We start from the raw sequence: 27,070 nt of genomic DNA, 5'->3' as shown, positions 1-27,070 counted from the left end.
TTGACCTTGCTGAAGACCCCAGTACCATTCCCGGTACCCACATACCCACATGGCAGTTCACAGGTTACCTCCAATTTCAAGGGGTCAAACTTTGTCTTCTGGCCTCTTCTGGTACATGGTACACACACACACACACACACACACACACACACACACACACACACAAGCACACATGCATACATACATACATACATACATACATGCAAACACTCATACACATGAAATAAAAATAAATACATCTGAACCTCCTTGAGAGATGCAACTTGAAGATCTAAGAATAGGCAAGGTATTAGCACTTAGCATTTCTTCTAGGCTCTGCCCAACAGTTACCTAACAACAACCATATAGGCCTGGCTTGGTGTAAAAGGGACTGTTTGGCCTCTCTTCACTCTCTCTGCCCCTTTTCTCTCTCTGCCCCTCTTTTCTCTCTCTGGCCCCTTTCTTCCTCTCTCCCCTTACCCACCTCCACATGTTCTCAGCTGGCCTTGCCTCTTCTCTCTCTCTCCTTCTCTGTCCTCTCTCTTTCTCTGCTTCTACACCTTTCTCCACCTGCTTCCCATGCCCCGAATAAACTCTTTTCTATACTAGACACATCATATAGCTGGCACCTTAGGGGAAAGGGATGCCTCAGCATGGGCCTGCTGAGGAAACCCCTTCCACAACACCATACCACACTCTATAAAACATATCCTTGGCTTTACAAAACATATCCCAAAGACCTTCTCTGAAAGGACTTCAGTAGGCCTCTAAGAACTAATTTCAAGAATTGACAAATAAGATTGTTTACATTTTTTTTGCACAGCAAAGAAAACAAGAAACAGAAAGAAAAGAGAAAAATCTTCATTGGCTAGGGAGTTAGTATCTAGAACTTAAGAAACCAACTATTCCAAACCCAGTCAACCCAGCCAACAGACAAACAAATGAAGTAACACACACTTCCTAGAAGATGAAGGACTGATGTCCAGTCTGTACACGACAAACAGCTAAAGCACCTTAGCCCTCAGGGTCACTGCAAAGTTGGACCTGTACTTCACTGCTGTCATAACGGGCTGAAAGAAAATGGCAAGAACAAAGGCTGGCATAGATTTGGGTAAAAGGAATCTTTTTACGGAGATGGCAATCATGCAAATTAGTACAGCTTTTCCAATAGGAAATACTAAAAAGCTGGGAAGCAGACTTATTATATGATTCAGCTATACCTTTTCTGGGTATGTCCACAAAGGAATCTAAGTAGCATACTATAGAGACATCTGCTTATCCGTGTTTGCTGTGGTACCGGCTAAGGTTCCCACCAAATGATTGTGAAGATGTGGTCTATATGCACAGTAGAAGTTCATTTAGTCATGGGGAACAATAAAATTATGGCATTTGCAGGAAAATGTTGGAAGCAGAGATCATTATATTAAGCAAAATGATCCATGTATGGGAGTAGAAAGTAAGCTAAGCAAGGAGAGAAACAATGGACATACTTGAGGTGAACATAGAAGGAACTGTTGTTTGAGAGTGAAAGGAGGACCAGAAAGAGGTATAGTGCTAGCAGTGGGGATGGTGAAAAAGAAAAAATGCATAATGTACAAAAATGAATTCACAATGTTTCTTCGTTCAAGTTTCTGTCACTGTGATAAAACACCATGGCCTCTTGGCCTCCAGCAAAGGTTTAACCCTACCAGACATGAGCCCCTCCCTGGCCTCCTGAGCAAACAAAACAAAACAAAACAAAAACCAACCAACCAACCAAACGAAAACCCCATAGATATGTCAGAAAGCTGTTCAAAACATGTATAAAGTGGTTAGATTTAGATGAAACTTGGAGAGATTGTAGAAAATAGGCCTATCTTGCTTCTAATGCCAATGTTTAGCTTTTGTGTGCCAGTCTACACAACAGGTAGAACCTTCCTTGATGCACAGGTACATTTTGCAGAGTGTAGTGTACACCAGAACATGGCCTTGAATCTCTTGTGTGGGTTGTCCTTGTATGACAGTCTAGGGATCTGTTTGTTGTCTCTGAGGTTGCTTCTCCAGGTACATAGGACACTCACAATCAATTGAAGTGCCAGACAGAATTTCAGGGAAATGGTTGCCTGGGGTCAGATACTGAGGGTAGGGTTCCAATTGTCCTAAACCAATGTCTATTTTATGGAAATTTCCCACAAGTTCCAGGCAGCCTCTGAATGTACCGTGCCACAAAGTTCCTAGTCCAGCCCTTATTGATCACATCAGCTTCTCCTCTATCATTGTCTTTCATTTTCAGAATCACAACTTTCACTCAATTCATCATCAGCATAATCGTCAGTTGAATCAGAAAGAGAAAGGTAATCTTGCTAAATTCTTTCACATCAAACTCAGAATTTTGTATAGTATCCACCATCTTTTGAACTGAGTATCGAGTTGACCTCACTTGTTTACTTGTTGAAGTGCTCAGTTCATTACTTGCTAGTTTCATGGTCAATTCCCCCTGAAATCACTTCAAAATACACTCAAAACAGATATTTGCAATTGGAAGCCATTTACAATCAGTTGACATCATGTTAGCGTGAAACTAAGCAGCTACTGGGTGTTATTTTTAGCTCTTGGTAACAAGGAGTCTGCTCTTCCTGCTGTGTACCAGGAACTCAGTATTATTATAGACATTTATGCCATTTCCACTGAAATGGGAACTTTCTGGTATAGGTGGAGACAGACAAGAGGAAGGCAATCTGTTAATGAGACCTCAGGATATCATTAAGCTTACTGGATCCAGATCATCCAGTGTGGCCACTTTAAAGTCATCTGTGTTTCTGCCTTTAGCCATTCTACTGTATGTAAACCTTCACCCATTGCAGTATCGGTAAACCCAGTAAAATCGTTGGTTCCCCACGTTAGTAGACTCACACCTCTATTTGTGTTTGGGATCTTAGGAAGAGAAGTAAATGTTGTTTATGTCTCCTGCAGAAAAGGAAATTTAACAATGTTGAATTTAGAATTTTCCAGATCTGAACTCTCACTCTGGTTAGGGTATGTGCTGGTTGGAATACAGATAAGTGTGATGGTTGTTTCTTTCAGTGTTAGTGTTGGATAAGAGATAGGAATTTATGCTCTAAAGTTAGATGGGAGTCTGAGATTCAGCCTTTTTTTTTCATTCAGAATTTTCTCCTCTAAGTTTGTTTGCTCATTAGTAAGTGAGGATTACCCCATTACTTTTGAGATGATTAAACACGTGAAAGACTTAGTAAAGTGCTTGACACTCAGAGGTGATTGTTATTGTTACTATTGACTGCTGGCTGAAGATTTATTTAAATAAAGCAATGTCATAGACTAGCTGAATAAATGTCCGCTGGAGGTACTTGATCCAATAAGAGGGCCAATCGGAAGTGTCCTGGAGAACAAGGCTCATGAATCAAGTCTGTAGGCCATATGGCAGGCACCTGACAAAAAGAAGCTAGGAAAAGTTGTTCCAAAAGCCCCAACTGTAGGCATGGGAAGCCCCATTTTGAATTGCTGGTCAGGATTGTCAAAGAGACTCCAAATATAAAACCAGATGTTGCTATTATCATTGGATACTATCCAGTAAGTCCAGTATCTAGTAAGTCACTATTGCTGAAGATCCCGTGCTCTTCATACACATGCCACAGAGCTGGAACTTGCCTAAAGTGTTGTTCCTGAGGAGTAGCTTTCATGGTATCAGAAGATGCCAAGCAGCTGCCAAAGGTGGAAAGCAAACAACAGTTCTACCCAGCTATGATACCTAGCAACAATAGCAATTAACATGACACAATAACTCTAAGACTGTGGTAGTGGCACACACACCTTGACAGTCACCAGTAGCTCTCTAACTGGGTGTTAAGTCACACTCAACAAGAAGGACACTCATGTTGGGACACCAGCTGTGGTTCTTTGTCTTCCATTTCTTCCCCAGGTTTTCCAGGCGCCACTGCACACTGGGCTGGAAGGATGGCGTAGAGTCTGAAACAGGTGTACTCTGCATTATCCTGGTCCTGCTGGGAGTAAAGTACTGGAGTGCGGGGAGGGAGAAGAAGGCCCTTCTCCAAGGATTTTAGAATCGCAACTCTTTTAGATGATGCTCAACAAAACAGTTCTCTTAGCCAATTTTCAATGGAAGAGCTGGTATGCATATACTTTATTTGGGGTGACCAAGGGCGATATATGAACCTTGGAGAGTGGGAAGGAGTTTTCAGGGTGTATGTAAAATTATTGGCTAGAGTTTTAAGTCATGTGATTGTATCATCTGTATGGAGAGAGCCATTCCAGGAATCCCAGGTACTTGCTGGGTATGTTTTTTTTTTAATTCGATATTTTTAATTTACATTTCAACTGTTATCCCCTTTCCTGATTTCCCCTCCAGAAACTCGCTATCTCCCCCTGCTTCTTGACGGTGCTCCTTCACCTGCCCATCCACTCCTTTCCACCTCCCTGCACTGACATTCCCCTACACTGGGGCATAGAGTGCTGGGTGGGTTCTTAATGGGAAATAGGAAGTTGAACTTCTAGGTTTGCCAAGGTAGAGGGTGTGGGCGATTGGGCTCCCCAGACAAGGTCAGAGAAGGCGAAGCCCTGCTGGTAAAAGAGAATCTTCTACTTTGTGCCAAGCTCAGAGGAGCTATCTGGACATAAGAGACTTTGACCTTCAGCAGCAGGGTTTCCCAACATCTCCCCTGTTTTATTTATAATGGAGAAATGTCACTGTAGCCCTGAGCCTCTATGTTGTGAACAATTTGGAATTGAGCCAGAACCTGACTGGCAGTGATTTTTGTAACCCTATTTGTCTGCCACTTTAAAAGTTGGACAAGGCAGAGTGCCTGGAGGAGCAGGGTTCCAATGGCCAGTATGGAGCTAAGGAGGGGCAAGAAGCCAAGCCACAAAGGGATTTTAGTACCACCAGATTGGGGTGCTGGGTACATAGCATGTTTGGAGAGTCTGGCAGAGATCTTAAAGCATTCATATGTCTTGCTGTACCAATCCAGATTTATTAACATAGAAACAGTGCTCCTCCCTCAACATAATGCAAGACCCTCCCCAGATATCAAATCCAGAGCTTTCTGGTCTTAAACAGAAACTCCCACAAGGGAGTTTATCTGTCACTGAAGGGACTCAAAACTATCTGTAGTAGAAGCCATCACCTGATTAAGCTTGTCCTGGAAATTGCTAGCTAGATGGTGTGTCTGGACAAAGGCAGATCCTGGTCCCAGCAGATCCAAGGAAGATGGTGGGTCCTGTTCCTTCTAGCAAAAGAAGAAGCATCTCTTATCTCTGTCTGGCCTGTACCAGTAGCCCTGCCTTCCTTTTCTGGTAGAGATCAACCTGTGGAATAGTCACAACAGGAGTGTAGAAGCCTGGCAGGGGGTATTTATTTATTTTTCTATACACCAAAAGAAGAGAAGGGGTAACACACACACATTACACCAGTAACAGTTCGATTGGCAGCATATGAGTGGTTCATTGGTACAGGCCTAGAAGAAAGGCAAGAGGGTAGGTATTAGAGGAATCTTAATCCTGGTCTGGCATCCAATAAGTGGGAAGTCACCTGTGTTGCAGTAAGGAAAGCAAAGGAAGGGTCTGGGGTCATTTATATCACCTGCTTAAGGTAGCTGAGAAAGGAAACACTATATTAATTATGTATCTGGGCTAAGCAGTAACAGCTTGTCTGTGAAAAGTAAACTGGCTTAAGTAGATGGTCTTATTTTTATTAATTGAAGATTAAATCATAGTTGTTAATGTAGTCTGTTTGATCTGTGAAGATAGATCCAAGATGATTCTCTGAAGCCTAAAAGAATTTTTAAGTTTACAAAAAGAGATACATTTTAGATATGTTAGTAGGACTGTTGTTTGTAATCAACCTGTAAACAATTTTGGGTTAAAAGCATGAACATTCCTTTAGTTATTCCTGTCAAACAAATTTTAGAGAGAGAAACGGGAAATTTTAGTTTGGGGTTGGCTGTATCATCCTAGCCATGCCATCTCAATGGGTAGTAGTGAAACTGCCATTGTGCCTGGAAAGTAGGCCTTGAGGCTGGCTAGCACATGAAGTCTGCTTCAATGATTAAACTTGGAAGTGTGCATCTGGTGGGTCCTTTCCATTTAGATGCCCGGCCTGGGGGTAGGATCCCACTTCACTGCCACCAGCTACCTACCCTTGGTTCCTTGCCTTCCTCCACCCTCGGGTAAGGCAGGTCTCTCTTTGTGGTGTGTTTGTCCAGGGTTGTGCATTGCCCTCTGGTTGTGGACTGCCATAGCAGGTGGTGCAGGAGTGGTAAAAACTTTCTGCCTCTTTAACACTTGAAAAAGTAGAAAGGGGAATACAAACAGATATATATGCCTAGTGGGGCTGGGGGTTTGGACTTGTGAGCCAGAGGGAAGGGCAACACTGTCTCAAGTTCAAAACCAGTGGTGTGCTTGGCTACAGCATCTTGCAGGCTGCGCTGTGGTGGGGAAAACTGTTTAAAATGGTGATCTGACTTTGTGAGGATCCAGCCTTGTTGACTGAGAATGTTTGGGGCTCCAGACTCCCCAGCACAAACACAAGCAGAGGAGGAGGAGGAGCCAGTGAAGGGACCAACAGATGACCTCTCTGCCCTTGCCTGGAGGGAAGTTGAGGGGGTTAATGAGACTCTCCATTTCCTTGGGAAGTTTTTGGAGAGTAGCTGTGTGGGTCAGAGTAGCTATCTGGGCATGGTAGACTTTGACTTTAAGTAGTCAACTTCCAAGTGAGGTCATGGATCTGAGGAAAGTCTACAATCATCATTTCTCTAAGCCAGTATAACCCCTAGCTACATTCTAAACATTTTCCCACTTATTATTTATTACCACTAATTTAGACTCAGTATAAAATAGTTTTAGAAGTATATTGAAAGTCACTTTTTCTTATACCTCCAGATAAATGTTGATTTCACACCGCATTAAGGAAAATAATAGATGGAGAGCATTACAGAAAACCATAACCAACCCAAATGCAGACTTAGGGTGTCTAGTCCCAGTAGATATGTCTATAAAACAATTCCCATATCTAGCATTCAGGAAAGATAGGAAGCGTGAGATCAGGGAGTTTTCTGTGAGATTGTATTTCCTAGGAATGCCAGACACTACACCAATAAGCCTCACCAATACGACTGCCTAAAAATGAGCTGAAGAAAGAAAACAATAATAGACATTTAAAGTGGAAGGGTATAGCTTCAACTCTACACAAAGAACTACAAGCAACTAAGGGCTGATAAGAGTAGGAGAAATAGTCTTCCCCAGAGAAGAACATAGTAATTGTTTATCTGATATCAAATAGCTATCTCTGGAAACATGTATGCAAGTAACATTATACATACTGATCAAATTATATTTATGTATTTAGGAGTGTGTGTGTATGTGTGTATGTATGTATGCATGTATGTATGTATGCATGTATGTATGTATGTATGTGTTTGAGTAACATCAATTAACAAAAAAAGAGGCCATAGGTTCTAATTTGAAAGATTACAAGGAATGATTTATGGGGAGGTTTGGAAAGAGGAAAGGGAAGAGGGAAAAGATGTACTTGTATTATAATCTCAAAAGATAAAATAAATAATCCCCCCAAAAAAAGAAAGGAAAAAAAGGAGGCTTCAGGCAGAGAATATCAGTTACTAAAAATATGGGCTGTCTGAACACAAGGCAAGGATGGGCACAATGAACTTAAAAAGGGTTGAATAGAACTGGCAGACACAGGCTATGAGGGACTTTAGCATAACAATCTAGTCACTCATTTCACAGAAGGTTGACACTCATTTGCTTTGTTGGAATGACTTCCTCAAGGTCAAACAGAGGACAGAGCACTTTTCCACTACTGATATCCTCCCACAGTACACAGAGGTCAGGCTACAGCTGGATATATCCTAATTCACAAGAAGAGTGGGGGATTTGTGGGTCTCAGCTTTCTTTTGTCAGGTCCATCCACTATTGTATATTCTGCAAATCTAAGAACTATTTGTAAAGTCTTGGGCATGCAAGGTAGTTAAGATGTAGAAAGAAATCTGAAATTTTGAGGATTTGAAATCAAGATAAAACCCCCAAGTCTAAATATACTTCTATTTTCAGGATCCACATTCTTAACACGAGCACTTACCGCTGGCTAGTCATTCAAGACATAGGCCTCCCATGAACTACTGTCCTAGATTCTATCAAGAAGATGATGACCAAGATGCACTGTTCCAGCTACCTGTGATGGTCAGAATGTGACAAGTGAATAAGCAACTGATTATAATTGTATGACAATTGTGATGACAGAGAAGTCCAAGCTGTCATGAGTGCTTCTAGGTAGCATTTATGCTATGAACCACAGGAAAGTTTTCTGGCAAGATTGATGGACATGCTGAGTTTTAAGCAGGCAGGAGCTAATGAGCTGCAGTTGGCAAGAGGATGTCTAGGTATCAGCAGCGGGAAGGGAGCCAGGGACATTGGGATACAGGAGACCCAGTCATCATCAGAGATAAGGCTGTGACATATATGGAAGGCAGGTGTGAAGGTTCAGGCAAACCTGAGAAAAAAGTTTCCCTCTACAAACACACAAAACCATGCAATGATTTATGCAAAGAAGATAAAAGGCCAGGTGTGTATTTATAAAAAGATTGCTACAAGTGGAGTGCTGTACAAAATTAGCTTGTGGAGGTCTTCCTGGTTGCTGCCGCTGCAGAGAGCCCCTGGGCAGCACCCCACGAGCGAACCTGAGCCTCGGGACCACAGGTAAGACCAAATTTTCTGCTGCAAGAAAGCTGCCTGGTGAGCTTGGGACACGGAAGCAGAATTTCTCTAGGAGGCACGGTCTGTGTTTACCGGAAGTCCCACACCCACGGATCCCGGCCCGCAGCAGCTCTCTGCTCCCAGACCCGGTGAGAGAGAGACCCAACCGCCTGGTCAGGTGGGCACTCCTGAGGCTGCAGAGCGGAAGAGACCACCAACACTGCTCACCCCTGCCCACATCCCTGGCCCAAGAGGAAACTGTATAAGGCCTCTGGGCTCCCGTGGGGGAGGGCCCAGGAGCAGCAGGACTTCTGCGCCTGAGACACCGCCGGAACCTGAAAGAAACAGACCGGATAAACAGTTCTCTGCACCCAAATCCCGTGGGAGGGAGAGCTAAACCTTCAGAGAGGCAGACAAGCCTGGGAAACCAGAAGAGACTGCTCCCTGCACACACATCTCGGACGCCAGAGGAAAAAGCCAAAGACCATCTGGAACCCTGGTGCACTGAAGCTCCCGGAAGGGGCGGCACAGGTCTTCCTGGTTGCTGCCGCTGCAGAGAGCCCCTGGACAGCACCCCACGAGCGAACCTGAGCCTCGGGACCACAGGTAAGACCAAATTCTCTGCTGCAAGAAAGCTGCCTGGTGAACTCAAGACACAGGCCCACAGGAACAGCTGAAGACCTATAGAGAGGAAAAACTACACGCCCGAAAGCAGAACACACTGTCCCCATAACTGACTGAAAGAGAGGAAAACAGGTCTACAGCACTCCTGACACACAGGCTTATAGGTCAGTCTAGCCACTGTCAGAAATAGCAGAACAAAGTAACACTAGAGATAATCTGATGGCGAGAGGCAAGCGCAGGAACCCAAGCAACAGAAACCAAGACTGCATGCCATCCTCGGAGCCCAATTCTCCCACCAAAACAAACATGGAATATCCAAACACACCAGAAAAGCAAGATCTAGTTTCAAAATCATATTTGATCATGATGCTGGAGGACTTCAAGAAAGACATGAACACACTTAGGGAAACACAGGAAATCATTAATAAAAAAGTAGAAGCCTACAGAGAGGAATGGCAAAAATCCCTGAAAGAATTCCAGGAAAACACAATCAAACAGATGAAGGAATTAAAAATGGAAATAGAAGCAATCAAGAAAGAACACATGGAAACAACCCTGGATATAGAAAACCAAAAGAAGAGACAAGGAGCTGTAGATACAAGCTTCACCAACAGAATACAAGAGATGGAAGAGAGAATCTCAGGAGCAGAAGATTCCATAGAAATCATTGACTCAACTGTCAAAGATAATGTAAAGCGGAAAAAGCTACTGGTCCAAAACATACAGGAAATCCAGGACTCAATGAGAAGATCAAACCTAAGGATAATAGGTATAGAAGAGAGTGAAGACTCCCAGCTCAAAGGACCAGTAAATATCTTCAACAAAATCATAGAAGAAAACTTCCCTAACCTAAAAAAAGAGATAACCATAGGCATACAAGAAGCCTACAGAACTCCAAATAGATTGGACCAGAAAAGAAACACCTCCCGTCACATAATTGTCAAAACACCAAACGCACAAAATAAAGAAAGAATATTAAAAGCAGTAAGGGAAAAAGGTCAAGTAACATATAAAGGGAGACCTATCAGAATCACACCAGACTTCTCGCCAGAAACTATGAAGGCCAGAAGATCCTGGACTGATGTCATACAGACCCTAAGAGAACACAAATGCCAGCCCAGGTTACTGTATCCAGCAAAACTCTCAATTAACATTGATGGAGAAACCAAGATATTCCATGACAAAACCAAATTTACACAATATCTTTCTACAAATCCAGCACTACAAAGGATAATAAATGGTAAAGCCCAACATAAGGAGGCAAGCTATACCCTAGAAGAAGCAAGAAACTAATCGTCTTGGCAACAAAACAAAGAGAATGAAAGCACACAAACATAACCTCACATCCAAATATGAATATAAAGGGAAACAATAATCACTATTCCTTAATATCTCTCAATATCAATGGCCTCAACTCCCCAATAAAAAGACATAGATTAACAAACTGGATACGCAACGAGGACCCTGCATTCTGCTGCCTACAGGAAACACACCTTAGAGACAAAGACAGACACTACCTCAGAGTGAAAGGCTGGAAAACAACTTTCCAAGCAAATGGTCAGAAGAAGCAAGCTGGAGTAGCCATTCTAATATCAAATAAAATCAATTTCCAACTAAAAGTCATCAAAAAAGATAAGGAAGGACACTTCATATTCATCAAAGGAAAAATCCACCAAGATGAACTCTCAATCCTAAATATCTATGCCCCAAATACAAGGGCACCTACATACGTAAAAGAAACCTTACTAAAGCTCAAAACACACATTGCACCTCACACAATAATAGTGGGAGATTTCAACACCCCACTCTCATCAATGGACAGATCATGGAATCAGAAATTAAACAGTGATGTCGACAGACTAAGAGAAGTCATGAACCAAATGGACTTAACAGATATTTATAGAACATTCTATCCTAAAGCAAAAGGATATACCTTCTTCTCAGCTCCTCATGGTACTTTCTCCAAAATTGACCATATAATTGGTCAAAAAACGGGCCTCAACAGGTACAGAAAGATAGAAATAATCCCCTGCGTGCTATCGGACCACCACGGCCTAAAACTGGTCTTCAATACCAATAAGGGAAGAATGCCCACATATACGTGGAAATTGAACAATGCTCTACTCAATGATAACCTGGTCAAGGAAGAAATAAAGAAAGAAATTAAAAACTTTTTAGAATTTAATGAAAATGAAGATACAACATACTCAAACTTATGGGACACAATGAAAGCTGTGCTAAGAGGAAAACTCATAGCGCTGAGTGCCTGCAGAAAGAAACAGGAAAGAGCATATGTCAGCAGCTTGACAGCACACCTAAAAGCTCTAGAACAAAAAGAAGCAAATACACCCAGGAGGAGTAGAAGGCAGGAAATAATCAAACTCAGAGCTGAAATCAACCAAGTAGAAACAAAAAGGACCATAGAAAGAATCAACAGGACCAAAAGTTGGTTCTTTGAGAAAATCAACAAGATAGATAAACCCTTAGCCAGACTAACGAGAGGACACAGAGAGTGCGTCCAAATTAACAAAATCAGAAATGAAAAGGGAGACATAACTACAGATTCAGAGGAAATTCAAAAAATCATCAGATCTTACTATAAAAACCTATATTCAACAAAATTTGAAAATCTCCAGGAAATGGACAATTTCCTAGACAGATACCAGGTATCAAAGTTAAATCAGGAACAGATAAACCAGTTAAACAACCCCATAACTCCTAAGGAAATAGAAGCAGTCATTAAAGGTCTCCCAACCAAAAAGAGCCCAGGTCCAGATGGGTTTAGTGCAGAATTCTATCAAACCTTCATAGAAGACCTCATACCAATATTATCCAAACTATTCCACAAAATTGAAACAGATGGAGCCCTACCGAATTCCTTCTACGAATCTACAATTACTCTTATACCTAAACCACACAAAGACACAACAAAGAAAGAGAACTTCAGACCAATTTCCCTTATGAATATCGACGCAAAAATACTCAATAAAATTCTGGCAAACCGAATTCAAGAGCACATCAAAACAATCATCCACCATGATCAAGTAGGCTTCATCCCAGGCATGCAGGGATGGTTTAATATACGGAAAACCATCAACGTGATCCATTATATAAACAAACTGAAAGAACAGAACCACATGATCATTTCATTAGATGCTGAGAAAGCATTTGACAAATTTCAACACCCCTTCATGATAAAAGTCCTGGAAAGAATAGGAATTCAAGGCCCATACCTAAACATAGTAAAAGCCATATACAGCAAACCAGTTGCTAACATTAAACTAAATGGAGAGAAACTTGAAGCAATCCCACTAAAATCAGGGACTAGACAAGGCTGCCCACTCTCTCCCTACTTATTCAATATAGTTCTTGAAGTTCTAGCCAGAGCAATCAGACAACAAAAGGAGATCAAAGGGATACAGATCGGAAAAGAAGAGGTCAAAATATCACTATTTGCAGATGATATGATAGTATATTTAAGTGATCCCAAAAGTTCCACCAGAGAACTACTAAAGCTGATAAACAACTTCAGCAAAGTGGCTGGGTATAAAATTAACTCAAATAAATCAGTTGCCTTCCTCTATACAAAAGAGAAACAAGCCGAGAAAGAAATTAGGGAAACGACACCCTTCATAATAGACCCAAATAATATAAAGTACCTCGGTGTGACTTTAACCAAGCAAGTAAAAGATCTGTACAATAAGAACTTCAAGACACTGAAGAAAGAAATTGAAGAAGACCTCAGAAGATGGAAAGATCTCCCATGCTCATGGATTGGCAGGATTAATATAGTAAAAATGGCCATTTTACCAAAAGCAATCTACAGATTCAATGCAATCCCCATCAAAATACCAATCCAATTCTTCAAAGAGTTAGACAGAACAATTTGCAAATTCATCTGGAATAACAAAAAACCCAGGATAGCTAAAGCTATCCTCAACAATAAAAGGACTTCAGGGGGAATCACTATCCCTGAACTCAAGCAGTATTACAGAGCAATAGTGATAAAAACTGCATGGTATTGGTACAGAGACAGACAGATAGACCAATGGAATAGAATTGAAGACCCAGAAATGAACCCACACACCTATGGTCACTTGATTTTTGACAAAGGAGCCAAAACCATCCAATGGAAAAAAGATAGCATTTTCAGCAAATGGTGCTGGTTCAACTGGAGGGCAACATGTAGAAGAATGCAGATCGATCCATGCTTATCACCCTGTACAAAGCTTAAGTCGAAGTGGATCAAGGACCTCCACATCAAACCAGACACACTCAAACTAATAGAAGAAAAACTAGGGAAGCATCTGGAACACATGGGCACTGGAAAAAATTTCCTGAACAAAACACCAATGGCTTATGCTCTAAGATCAAGAATTGACAAATGGGATCTCATAAAACTGCAAAGCTTCTGTAAGGCAAAGGACACTGTGGTTAGGACAAAACGGCAACCAACAGATTGGGAAAAGATCTTTACCAATCCTACAACAGATAGAGGCCTTATATCCAAAATATACAAAGAACTCAAGAAGTTAGACCGCAGGGAAACAAATAACCTTATTAAAAAATGGGGTTCAGAGCTAAACAAAGAATTCACAGCTGAGGAATACCGAATGGCTGAGAAACACCTAAAGAAATGTTCAACATCTTTAGTCATAAGGGAAATGCAAATCAAAACAACCCTGAGATTTCACCTCACACCAGTGCGATTGGCTAAGATCAAAAACTCAGGTGACAGCAGATGCTGGCGAGGTTGTGGAGAAAGAGGAACACTCCTCCATTGTTGGTGGGATTGCAGACTGGTAAAACCATTCTGGAAATCAGTCTGGAGGTTCCTCAGAAAATTGGACATTGAACTGCCTGAGGATCCAGCTATACCTCTCTTGGGCATATACCCAAAAGATGCCTCAACATATAAAAGAGACACGTGCTCCACTATGTTCATCGCAGCCTTATTTATAATAGCCAGAAAATGGAAAGAACCCAGATGCCCTTCAACAGAGGAATGGATACAGAAAATGTGGTACATCTACACAATGGAATACTACTCAGCTATCAAAAACGAGTTTATGAAATTCGTAGGCAAATGGTTGGAACTGGAAAATATCATCCTGAGTGAACTAACCCAATCACAGAAAGACATACATGGTATGCACTCATTGATAAGTGGCTATTAGCCCAAATGCTTGAATTACCCTAGATCCCTAGAACAAACGAAACTCAAGACAGATGATCAAAATGTGAATGCTTCACTCCTTCTTTAAATGAGGAAAAAGAATACCCTTGGCAGGGAAGGGAGAGGCAAAGATTAAAACAGAGACTGAAGGAACACCCATTCAGAGCCTGCCCCACATTTGGCCCATACATATACAGCCACCCAATTGGACTAGATGGATGAAGCAAAGAAGTGCAGACCGACAGGAGCCGGATGTAGATCGCTCCTGAGAGACACAGCCAGAATACAGCAAATACAGAGGCGAATGCCAGCAGCAAACCACTGAACTGAGAATAGGTCCCCTATTGAAGGAATCAGAGAAAGAACTGGAAGAGCTTGAAGGGGCTCGAGACCCCAAAAGTACAACAATGCCAAGCAACCAGAGCTTCCAGGGAATAAACCACTACCTAAAGACTATACATGGACTGACCCTGGACTCTGACCCCATAGGTAGCAATGAATATCCTAGTAAGAGCACCAGTGGAAGGGGAAGCCCTGGGTCCTGCTAAGACTGAACCCCCAGTGAACTAGTCTATGGGGGGAGGGCGGCAATGGTGGGAGGGTTGGGAGGGGAACACCCATAAGGAAGGGGAGGGGGGAGGGGGATGTTTGCCCGGAAACCGGGAAAGGGAATAACACTCGAAATGTATATAAGAAATACTCAAGTTAATAAAAAATAAAAAAAAAAATAAAAAAAAATTAAAAAAAAATTAGCTTGTGAAAATTTAGGTGTGGGGGTTTTAGCTTGGGCAATATCCATGACACTGTGATCTGGGGGTGAAAGTAGTATTTTGATTGGTTATATGGGTAGATGAAGAAGAAACTCCATAGCAATGTTGCTTTTTCTACATACTACTGAGCAAATTGACCTCTAGTGATGCTATGCACTGGATGCGGCCACTGCATATGGGATGGTTGGGAGAGCCAGTCAAAAGAGATTGGTTTCAGTTTTGATCTTTCAAAATCAAAATGTTTGTTGAAGACCCAGCTTTGCTGTCTAGTCAAAGAAAGCAAATAGAAATGCCAGTTAATGCAAAGACTTAATAACTAGGTATTTTACTTGGTATCAGCAGCAGCAGCAGCATCAAAATGTTTATTTTATGCATTTGAGTGTTTTGCTTTATGTTTGTGTTTGTTCTTTAAATCTGTAGAAGGCAGAAAAATCCACTGGATCCCCTGGAACTGAAGCTACAGATGGTTGTGAGCTGCCATGGGGGCCCTCAAACTTAGAGATTTGCTGCCTCTGCCTCTGGAGTGTTGATATTAAAGGCAAGCACTACCACACCCAGTGCTAAACTTTTCTTTAATTCTTTTTTCATAGTTGGAAGTTACTCTCTGTACCTTTAGGCTTTAATTTGTTTATCTCTCCAAACACAGGACTTATCTCCATTCCATTTCCTGGTATCCCCCTTTCTCAAACTGTACATTTGGTAACTTCCCTGGCTCAGCTAGCTCCCTCTTATTAAAGGTCTGCATAAGCATGGCCTGTAAAAACCACAGGACACAGTCAACACTAGGTGATCTGAAAATTTTCTCTGCCAAAACTGTTTATCTACAATTCTTTAATTTAGCCTCAGGCAGACTTTTCACGTAAGGACAAAAAGCAGCCAAAATATCCCAAGAACTGTTTCTACGGTACATACAAAGATTCTTTTCCTCTGAAACTTCTTGATCCAGGCCCCCACAGTTCAAATTACCCTCAGCACCACCATCTTCCATGTCCCTACTAGTATGGCTCACCAAACACCATTTATAGCATTCCATTGCGTTTTTAACACAAAGTTCCAAAGTTCACATTCCTCCAAACAAAAACAGGGTCTGGCCTATCACAGCAATACACCAGTCCTTGATAACAAATTATGTCTTAGTTATGATTTTATTGCTGTTAAGTGACACCGTGACCAAAGCAACTCTTTTTTTTTTTATTATTATTAACTTGAGTGTTTCTTATATACATTTCGAGTGTTATTCCCTTTCCCGCTTTCTGGGCAAACTTCCCCTAATCCCTCCCCCTCCCCTTCTTTATGGGTGTTCCCCTCCCCACCCTCCCCGCATTGCCGCCCTCCCCCCAACAATCTAGTTCACTGGGGGTTCAGTCTTAGCAGGACCAAGGGCTTCCCCTTCCACTGGTGATCTTACTAGAATATTCATTGCTACCTATGAGGTCAGAGTCCAGGGTCAGTCCATGTAGAGTCCTTAGGTAGTGACTTAGTCCCTGGAAGCTCTGGTTGCTTGGCATTGTTCTTCATAAGGGGTCTCGAGCTCCTTCAAGCTCTTCCAGTTCTTTCTCTGATTCCTTCAACGGGGGTCCTATTCTCAGTTCAGTGGTTTGCTGCTGGCATAAGCCTCCGTATTTGCTTTATTCAGGCTGTATCTCTCAGGAGCGATTTACATCCAGCTCCTGTCGGCCTGCACTTCTTTGCTTCATCCATCTTGTCTAATTGGATGGCTGTATATGTATGGGCCACATGTGGGGCAGGCTCTGAATGGGTGTTCCTTCTGTGTCTGTTTTAATCTTTGCCTCTCTATTCCCTGCCAAGGGTATTCTTGTTCCCCTTTTAAAGAAGGAGTGAAGCATTCACATTTTGACCATCCATCTTGAGTTTCATTTGTTCTAGGCATCTAGGGTAATTCAAGCATTTGGGCTAATAGCTACTTATCAATGAGCATACCATGTGTGTTTTTCTGTGATTGGGTTACCTCACTCAGGATGATATTTTCCAGTTCCAACCATTTGCCTACGAATTTCATAAAGTCATTGTTTTTGATAGCTGAGTAATATTCCATTGTGTAGATGTACCACATTTTCTCTATCCATTCCTCTGTTGAAGGGCATCTGGGTACTTTCCAGCTTCTGGCTATTATAAATAAGGCTGCTATGAACATAATGGAGCACGTGTCTTTTTTATATGTTGGGGCATCTTGTGGGTATATGCCCAAGAGAGGTATACCTGGATCCTCAGGCAGTTCAATATCCAATTTTCTGAGGAACCTCCAGACTGATTTCCAGAATGGTTGTACCAGTCTGCAATCCCACCAACAATGGAGGAGTGTTCCTCTTTCTCCAGATCCTCGCCAGCATCTGCTGTCACCTGAGTTTTTGATCTTAGCCATTCTCACTGGTGTGAGGTGAAATCTCAGGGTTGTTTTGATTTGCATTTCCCTTATGACTAAAGATGTTGAACATTTCTTTAAGTGTTTCTCAGCCATTCGGCATTCCTCAGCTGTGAATTCTTTGTTTAGCTCTGAACCCCATTTTTAATAGGGTTATTTGTCTCCCTGCGGTCTAACTTCTTGAGTTCTTTGTATATATTGGATATAAGGCCTCTATCTGTTGTAGGATTGGTAAAGATCTTTTCCCAATCTGTTGGTTGCCGTTTTGTCCTAACCACAGTGTCCTTTGCCTTACAGAAGCTTTGCAGTTTTATGAGATCCCATTTGTCGATTCTTGATCTTAGAGCGTAAGCCATTGGTGTTTTGTTCAGGAAATTTTTTCCAGTGCCCATGTGTTCCAGATGCTTCCCTAGTTTTTCTTCTACTAGTTTGAGTGTATCTGGTTTGATGTGGAGGTCCTTGATCCACTTGGACTTAAGCTTTGTACAGGGTGATAAGCATGGATCGATCTGCACTCTTCTACATGTTGACCTCCAGTTGAACCAGCACCATTTGCTGAAAATGCTATCTTTTTTCCATTGGATGGTTTTGGCTCCTTTGTCAAAAATCAAGTGCCCATAGGTGTGTGGGTTCATTTCTGGGTCTTCAATTCTGTTCCATTGGTCTATCTGTCTGTCTCTGTACCAATACCATGCAGTTTTTATCACTATTGCTCTGTAATACTGCTTGAGTTCAGGGATAGTGATTCCCCCTGAAGTCCTTTTATTGTTGAGGATACTTTTAGCTATCCTGGGTTTTTTGTTATTCCAGATGAATTTGCAAATTGTTCTGTCTAACTCTTTGAAGAATTGGATTGGTATTTTGATGGGGATTGCATTGAATCTGTAGATCGCTTTTGGTAGAATGGCCATTTTTACTCTGTTAATCCTGCCAATCCATGCGCATGGGAGATCTTTCCATCTTCTGAGGTCTTCTTCAATTTCTTTCTTCAGAGTCTTGAAGTTCTTATTGTACAGATCTTTACTTGCTTGGTTAAAGTTACACCGAGGTACTTTATATTATTTGGATCTATAATGAATGGTGTCGTTTCCCTAATTTCTTTCTCAGCTTGTTTCTCTTTTGTGTAGAGGAAGGCTACTGATTTATTTGAGTTAATTTTATACCCAGCCACTTTGGTGATGTTGTCTATCAGCTTTAGTAGTTCTCTGGTGGAACTTTTGGGATCACTTAAATATACTATCATATCATCTGCAAATCGTGATATTTTGACCTCTTCTTTTCCGATCTGTATCCCCTTGACCTCCTTTTGTTGTCTGATTGCTCTGGCTAGAACTTCAAGAACTATATTGAATAAGTAGGGAGAGAGTGGGCAGCCTTGTCTAGTCCCTGATTTTAGTGGGATTGCTTCAATTTTCTCTCCATTTAGTTTAATGTTAGCAACTGGTTTGCTGTATATGGCTTTTACTATGTTTAGGTATGGGCCTTGAATTCCTATTCTTTCCAGGACTTTTATCATGAAGGGGTGTTGAAATTTGTCAAATGCTTTCTCAGCATCTAATGAAATGATCATGTGGTTCTGTTCTTTCAGTTTGTTTATATAATGGATCACGTTGATGGTTTTCCGTATATTAAACCATCCCTGCATTCCTGGGATGAAGCCTACTTGATCATGGTGGATGATTGTTTTGATGTGCTCTTGGATTCGGTTTGCCAGAATTTTATTGAGTATTTTTGCATCGATATTCATAAGGGAAATTGGTCTGAAGTTCTCTTTCTTTGTTGGGTCTTTGTGTGGTTTAGGTATAAGAGTAATTGTGGCTTCATAGAAGGAATTCGGTAGTGCTCCATCTGTTTCAATTTTGTGGAATAGTTTGGATAATATTGGTATGAGGTCTTCTATGAAGGTGTGATAGAATTCTGCACTAAACTCGTCTGGACCTGGGCTCTTTTTGGTTGGGAGACCTTTAATGACTGCTTCTATTTCCTTAGGAGTTATGGGGTTGTTTAACTGGTTTATCTGTTCCTAATTTAACTTCAGTATCTGGTATCTGTCTAGGGAACTGTCCATTTCCTCCAGATTTTCAAGTTTTGTTGAATATAGGCTTTTATAGTAAGATCTGATGATTTTTTGAATTTCCTCTGAATCTGTAGTTATGTCTCCCTTTTCATTTCTGATTTTGTTAATTTGGATACACTCTCTGTGTCCTCTCGTCAGTCTGGCTAAGGGTTTATCTATCTTGTTGATTTTCTCAAAGAACCAACTTTTGGTTCTGTTGATTCTTTCTATGGTCCTTTTTGTTTCTACTTGGTTGATTTCAGCTCTGAGTTTGATTATTTCCTGCCTTCTACTCCTCCTGGGTGTATTTGCTTCTTTTTGTTCTAGAGCTTTTATGTGTGCTGTCAAGTTGCTGACATATGCTCTTTCCTGTTTCTTTCTGCAGGCACTCAGCGCTATGAGTTTTCCTTTTAGCACAGCTTTCATTGTGTCCCTTAAGTTTGGTTATGTTGTACCTTCATTTTCATTATATTCTAAAAAGTCTTTAATTTCTTTCTTTATTTCTTCCTTGACCAGGTTATCATTGAGTAGAGCATTGTTCAATTTCCACGTATATGTGGGCATTCTTCCCTTATTGTTATTGAAGATCAGCTTTAGGCCTTGGTGGTCTGATAGCACGCATGAGATTATTTCTATCTTTCTGTACCTTTTGAGGCCTGTTTTTTGACCAATTATATGGTCAATTTTGGAGAAAGTACCAGGAGCAGCCGAGAAGAAAGTATATCCTTTTGCTTTAGGATAGAATGTTCTATAAATATCTGTTAAGTCCATTTGGCTCATGACGTCTCTTAGTCTGTCTACGTCTCTGTTTAATTTCTGTTTCCATGATCTGTCCATTGATGAGAGTGGGGTGTTGAAATCTCCTACTATTATTGTGTGAGGTTCAATGTGTGTTTTGAGCTTTAGTAAGGTTTGTTTTATGTATGTAGGTGCCCTTGTATTTGGGGCATAGATATTTAGGATTGAGAGTTCATCTTGGTGGATTTTTCCTTTGATGAATATGAAGTGTTCTTCCTTATCTTTTTTGATGAGTTTTAGTTGAAAAATTGATTTTATTTGATATTAGAATGGCTACTCCAGCTTGCTTTTTCCGACCATTTGCTTGGAAAGTTATTTTCCAGCCTTTCACTCTGAGGTAGTGTCTGTCTTTGTCTCTGAGGTGTGCTTCCTGTAGGCAGCAGAATGCAGGGTCCTCGTTGCATATCCAGTTTGTTAATCTATGTCTTTTTATTGGGGAGTTGAGACCATTGATGTTGAGAGATATTAAGGAATAGTGATTATTGCTTCCTGTTATATTCATATTTGGATATGAGGTTATGTTTGTGTGCCTTTCTTCTCTTTGTTTTGTTGCCAAGATGATTGGTTTCTTGCTTCTCCTAGGGTATAGCTTTCCTCCTTATGTTGGGCTTTACCATTTATTATCCTTTGTAGTGCTGGATTTGTAGAAAGATATTGTGTAAATTTGGTTTTGTCATGGAATATCTTCGTTTCTCCATCTTTGTTAATTGAGAGTTTTGCAGGATACAGTAGCCTGGGCTGGCATTTGTGTTCTCTTAGGGTCTGTATGACATCAGTCCAGGATCTTCTGGCTTTCATAGTTTCTGGCGAAAAGTCTGGTGTGATTCTGATAGGTCTGCCTTCATGTGTTACTTGACCTTTTTCCTTTACTGCTTTTAATATTCTTTCTTTATTTTGTGCATTTGGTGTTTTGACTATTGTGTGACGGGAGGAGTTTCTTTTCCGGTCCAATTTATTTGGAGTTCTGTAGGCTTCTTGTATGCTTATGGGTATCTCTTTCTTTAGGTTAGGGAAGTTTTCTTCTATGATTTTGTTGAAGATATTTACTGGTCCTTTGAGCTGGGCGTCTTCACTCTCTTCTATACCTATTATCCTTAGGTTTGATCTTCTCATTGAGTTCTGGATTTCCTGTATGTTTTGGACCAGTAGCTTTTTCTGCTTTACATTATCTTTGACAGTTGAGTCGATGATTTGTATGGAATCTTCTGCTCCTGAGATTCTCTCTTCCATCTCTTGTGTTCTGTTGGTGAAGCTCGTATCTATAGCTCCTTGTCTCTTCTTTTGGTTTTCTATATCCAGGGTTGTTTCCATATGTTGTTTCTTGATTGCTTCTATTTCCATTTTTAATTCCTTCAACTGTTTGATTGTGTTTTCCTGGAATTCTTTCAGGGATTTTTGTGACTCCTCTCTATGGGCTTCTACTTGTTTATTTATGTTTTCCTGAAATTCTTTTAGGGATTTTTGCGATTCCTCTCTGTAGGCTTCTACTTGTTCTCTAAGGGAGTTCTTCACGTCTTTCTTGAAGTCCTCCAGCAACATGATCAAATATGGTTTTGAAACTAGATCTTGCTTTTCTGGTATGTTTGGATATTCCATGTTTGCTTTGGTGGGAGAATTGTGCTCCGATGATGCCATGTAATCTTGGTTTCTGTTGCTTGGGTTCCTGTGTTTGCCCCTCGCCATCAGATTATCTCTAGTGTTACTTTGTTCTGCTATTTCTGACAGTGCTAGACTGTCCTATAAGCCTGTGTGTCAGGAGTGCTGTAGACCTTTTTTCCTGGTTTCTTTTAGCCAGTTATGGGGACAAAGTGTTCTGCTTTCGGGCGTGTAGTTTTTCCTATCTACAGGTCTTCAGCTGTTCCTCTGGGCCTGTGTCTTGAGTTCACCAGTCAGGTCGCTTGCAGTAGAAAAGTTGGTCTTACCTGTGGTCCCGAGGCTCAAGTTTGCTGGTGGGGTGTTGCTTATGAGCTCTCAGCGGAGGCAGCCACCAGGAAGATGTGCGCTGCCCTTTCCGCGAGCTTCTGTGCAGCAGGGTTCCAGATGGTGTTTGGTGTTTTCCTCTGGAATCGGTAATGTGTGCAGAGTGCAGTCTCTTCTGGTTTCTCAGGCGTGTCTGCCTCTCTGAAGGTTTAGCTCTCCCTCCCATGGGATTTGGGTGCAGAGAACTGATTATCCGGTCGGTCCCTTCATGTTCTGGAGGTGTCTCAGACGCAGCGGACCTGCTGCTCCTGGGCCCTCCCCAAGGCAACTCTTATAAAGAACATTTAATCGGAATTGGCTTACAGTTCAAAGTTAAAGTCCATTATCATCGTGGCAGGAAGGATGGTGGCACGCAGATAGGCATGGTGCTGGAGAAGTAGCTGAGTTCTACATCTGGATCCACAGGCAACAGGAAGAGACAATGAGACACTGGTCTGGCTTGAGCATCTGAAACTCCAAAGCCTACTACCTGTAACACACTTCTTCCAACAAGACCACACCTACTCCAATAAGGCCATATGTCTTAATAGTGCAACTCTCCATGGGCCTATGCAGGCCACTTTTATTCAAGTCACCACTATCTAGGTTCTAGCTTATATTGTTAGCATTTAGTAGCATATATCAAATTTAGCACTGTACAGTGTTTGGTGGATAGCAAATGCTGACTCAGGCTGTTAATATTGGTGACACTGCTCACTACAACAACCATTGGTCATTATAATTTCCCTGAATAAAGGGAATATGGACTCACAGACATACCTGCCACATATAACTCCACATATTTTTGCTGTGAGTATACTCTTTGTATTTAAAAACATAATCATGCTGTAGAACTCAGCTGCTCCTGCACCATGCCTGCCTGGATGCTGCCACGCTCCCACCTCGATGATAATGGACTGAACTTCTGGACCTGTAAGCCAGCCCTAATTAAATGTTGTTCTTTATTAAAAAAAAACATAATCATGCAATTCTATAGAAATATGGAAGAAATGTCTACCATGTAGTTAAGTGGTATGCTTATGTGCTTGAGTACTTACTAGGAAAACAGATGGCCAATCCATTGTAGACAGAATATTGCCTTAGGGAAAGATTTAGTCAAAGACTCAATATGAAGATATAGTATATTTCTATGATAACTGTATTCAGTAATTTTATGAAATAGTGTAATAATGAAAATAATTACATCAAAGAATTTTTCTTGGGTAAGCTAATGGATAACTCCTACTTACTTAATTATTGAAATTGAAAAAAAAAAGAATGACCTAGTGTGCTAGATAAACATGTTGTTTTCTTCTCTCTTTTCTTTCATGAAGTAACTGAGCATTTTAAAACAATTATCTATCCATCTATTCATCAACTCAACCATCCATCCATCCATCCATCCACTCATCCATCCTTCCATCCATCCACTGATCTAGTCAACCAGTGAAGTATATTTAAAGTATCTGTTAGTGGACATCCATTCTTTTGCCTTTCTCCATTTTGCATCCACATAATTCAAAGTCCCGTAAAAATTTAAAAGTTGGTAGAAGATATGTACATATAGATAATGGCAAGATTAATTGGTGTAACCTTAAGGGATCAATTTTATTCTATCACAAGCACAAAATATTATACAACTTCTCATCTTAGAAATTTATATAGAGGAAATAGCAGAAAAGGTTATGTATACACATATTTATGATGAAATTCTCTAGACTAAAATGCTCAACACTAAATAATTACAATTTTTCTATTAATTCTGTATAGTGTTATGTAACTAGTCATAATATATTCAAAGTTTCTTGAGACATTTTGGTGAAAAGCAGTGATTTCAAAGGTTAAATAATTTGTATGAAATCACCTGGGCCTGGAAATATGACTTAGTAATAAAAGTGCCTGTCTAACGTTTATGATGCTTTGGGTTCAATCGGTAGTACAATAGTACATAAAAATGAATGAATGAATGAATGAATGAATAAATAAATAAATAAATGCCCTCCCCCCATCATCTTTACAGCTTCAGGAAGAATCAGTTCAGAACAGGAAAATTATTGGGAAAGAGTAAATTGAAAATAAATGCTTTAGCAGCATAATGATTTCCCCAAGCTTTTAAAAATTAATATTTTATAGTATATGTATTAATATGAACATCAAGGAACTTTTCTGCATGTAGACAATATGCAGTCTTACAGGCAACATCAAACAAAGGCTTCCATAAGCTTAGAATGCAAGTAATCTTAGAGCTCGCTATAAACAGTTCCTCAGAGTCTGACTTCCCTTGTTTGTTTATTGTAAGAGATATTCACAACTATATTGAATTCCATTCACTTATGAATTCACTGCTTTTCAACAAATGATCTTCATCCTTTGTTTGACTGCAGTGATGCTGCTGCTGCCAAGTGAGAGCTTCGCAGCTAAAATGAAGAGATTGGATATTTTGAGAAAAATTTTACATGCTTTTAACACTTGCCTTTTCCAGATATTACCAAATATATTTTATATATTTGCCCTTGTTAAGTGCAGGAATTATAACACATATGCAATCTGGAAATGCACCCTGCATTCTTCATGAGCAAATAGGATAATTATGAATCAGTTCCTATGCTGGCCATTCCAAAGGAAAATGCTGGCTCCCCAGGGGTAGGTTTTACTTCCCTCACCAGAATTTTGTTTTCTTTCTTTCTTTGTTTCTGTTTTTCTTTATTTTTTCTTTGTTTGTTTCTTTTTTTCTTTCAACTTTTTAAACCCTAATTTTCAATCACTCTAAGTTTTATAATCAATATAGGGTATCAGACATAAAAGTTTGTTTTCACTATCAAAAATAATACATCGTTATTATTTTGTATGATCATAGGAAAGTGATTAAAATTATTCACAATGACTGATATTAGAGCAGAAAGAGAGCAGGTGCATGTCTGAGTGAGAGGATTCTGGGAGGGTGAAACTATTGTCATGAAAAATTTGGCTTTTTAGACCCAGCTTCCATGCTTGTAGTGTCTCCCATCTGCATCCTCTGCCTGCAGGGACCTTCTTAAACTCCATCCCTGCAGGCAGCTGAGGATTTAAAGGTGCAGCTCCCAGCTGTCTTCACTAAGACTCAGACACTGAGGAGAGATGCTTTCAATTCCTTTAAACACAGAAAGGAAAAAGAGAAAGTCATGTTCTCTCTTCTTTGATTTATATTATATCCTAGCCCTTCCTTCTCTTCACACAATTCACTGTAGCTTTTTGGTGACAGGAACAGATGTGTCCAAGAAGGCTGGGTCACACAGCCAGACGTTGCCTTGGGGGAAACATCTCAATCAACAGCCATCTGAGACTTCACTAAATTAAACATGGGGATGAAAGCTATTGTCACATACCCCCTGTAGAGGTTTCACTAAGAGTCAGTGATGATTCACTAAGACCATTTACAAGCAACAAATGTCTACATGTTCACAGGATCACACACCACATAATGATATTATGGTCAATGGTGGACTAGGAACAGACCTTTGCAGAGTAGTTCAATTTGTAGAACTAGAGTTTCATAAAGGTTACTCATTGTCAGAGTCCAGATGTGCAGGGCCGGACGTGCCTGACGGAGAGCCAGAGATAGGACTTGCCAAACCAGCTATCAGCCCCAAGGACACTGACCATCCTTCCTTCCCCAAGGACACCCTCCCCTTCCTTCACCCCCCTGAGTGAGATGAGCCACCCTACCTGCCTGCCAAGCTGCTAGATAACACATACTCCTTGCTGATGTCATTTCGCGCCGAAAGTAACCGTGCACCTTTTGAATTGACCAATCATGTGTAACCGCGCAAATGCCCCTTACCTCCCCTATAAAAACCCCCGAGTTTGGAAGCTCGGGGTGGATTCCTCTGTCTCCTGTGTGAGATACGTGTCGACCCGGGATCCCGCTAAGACCTGGGATCTCGTTAATAAAAGCTACCTCTTGCTGTTACATCAAGAATGGCGTCTCGTGATTCCTGGGGGCGCTCCACCCCGTGATCGGAGCGAGAGACGCAGTTCCCCGTTTTGGGGTACACTCTTTCATTTGGGGGCTCGTCCGGGATCGGAGCGTGACCCCCGGAACCCCGAATGCCACTTGGAGGTACGTTAGTGTGAGTGCTGGAAAGCGGCCTCTGTGTGTGAGTGTGTGTGAATTAAGTCCTGTAGTCTGTGTTTTTCAGTACCGGTTTAAGGTCTTAGTGCACTGTCTGGGCAGATGAAGGATTCCTGCCCTGTGCACGAGAGTCTTAGTGCACTGTCTGGGCAGAAGAAGGTTTCCTGCCCTGTGCACGGGTGGAAGAAGGATTCCCGCCCTGTAGAAAGCTAGCTTGAGAGTGCACTGTCTGGGCAGAAGAAGGATTCCTGCCCTGTGCACGGGTGGAAGAAGGTTCCCCACCCCGAATAGGCGCCTGTGAGTAGATGAAGGATTCCTACTCTGAATAGTCTTTTTCTTTCTTTTTTTTTCCTTTTTAGAAAGCTCACCGGGGGACGCCCCAATCGAGCAGGCTCTGGGACGTGTGAGAGACGTTCCTCGAGCCAGCCTTTGTCGGGTCCTGGCTCTGGGACACGTGAGAGACGTTCCACGAGCCGAATTTTGTCAGGAGGAC

Source organism: Rattus norvegicus, chromosome 2 (genome assembly GCF_021556685.1).
Source record: "Rattus norvegicus strain SHRSP/BbbUtx chromosome 2, alternate assembly SHRSP_T2T, whole genome shotgun sequence".
Classification (NCBI taxonomy): domain Eukaryota; kingdom Metazoa; phylum Chordata; class Mammalia; order Rodentia; family Muridae; genus Rattus; species Rattus norvegicus.
The sequence above is the reverse complement of the archived record's forward strand: the minus strand, read 5'-3'. Positions refer to the sequence as shown.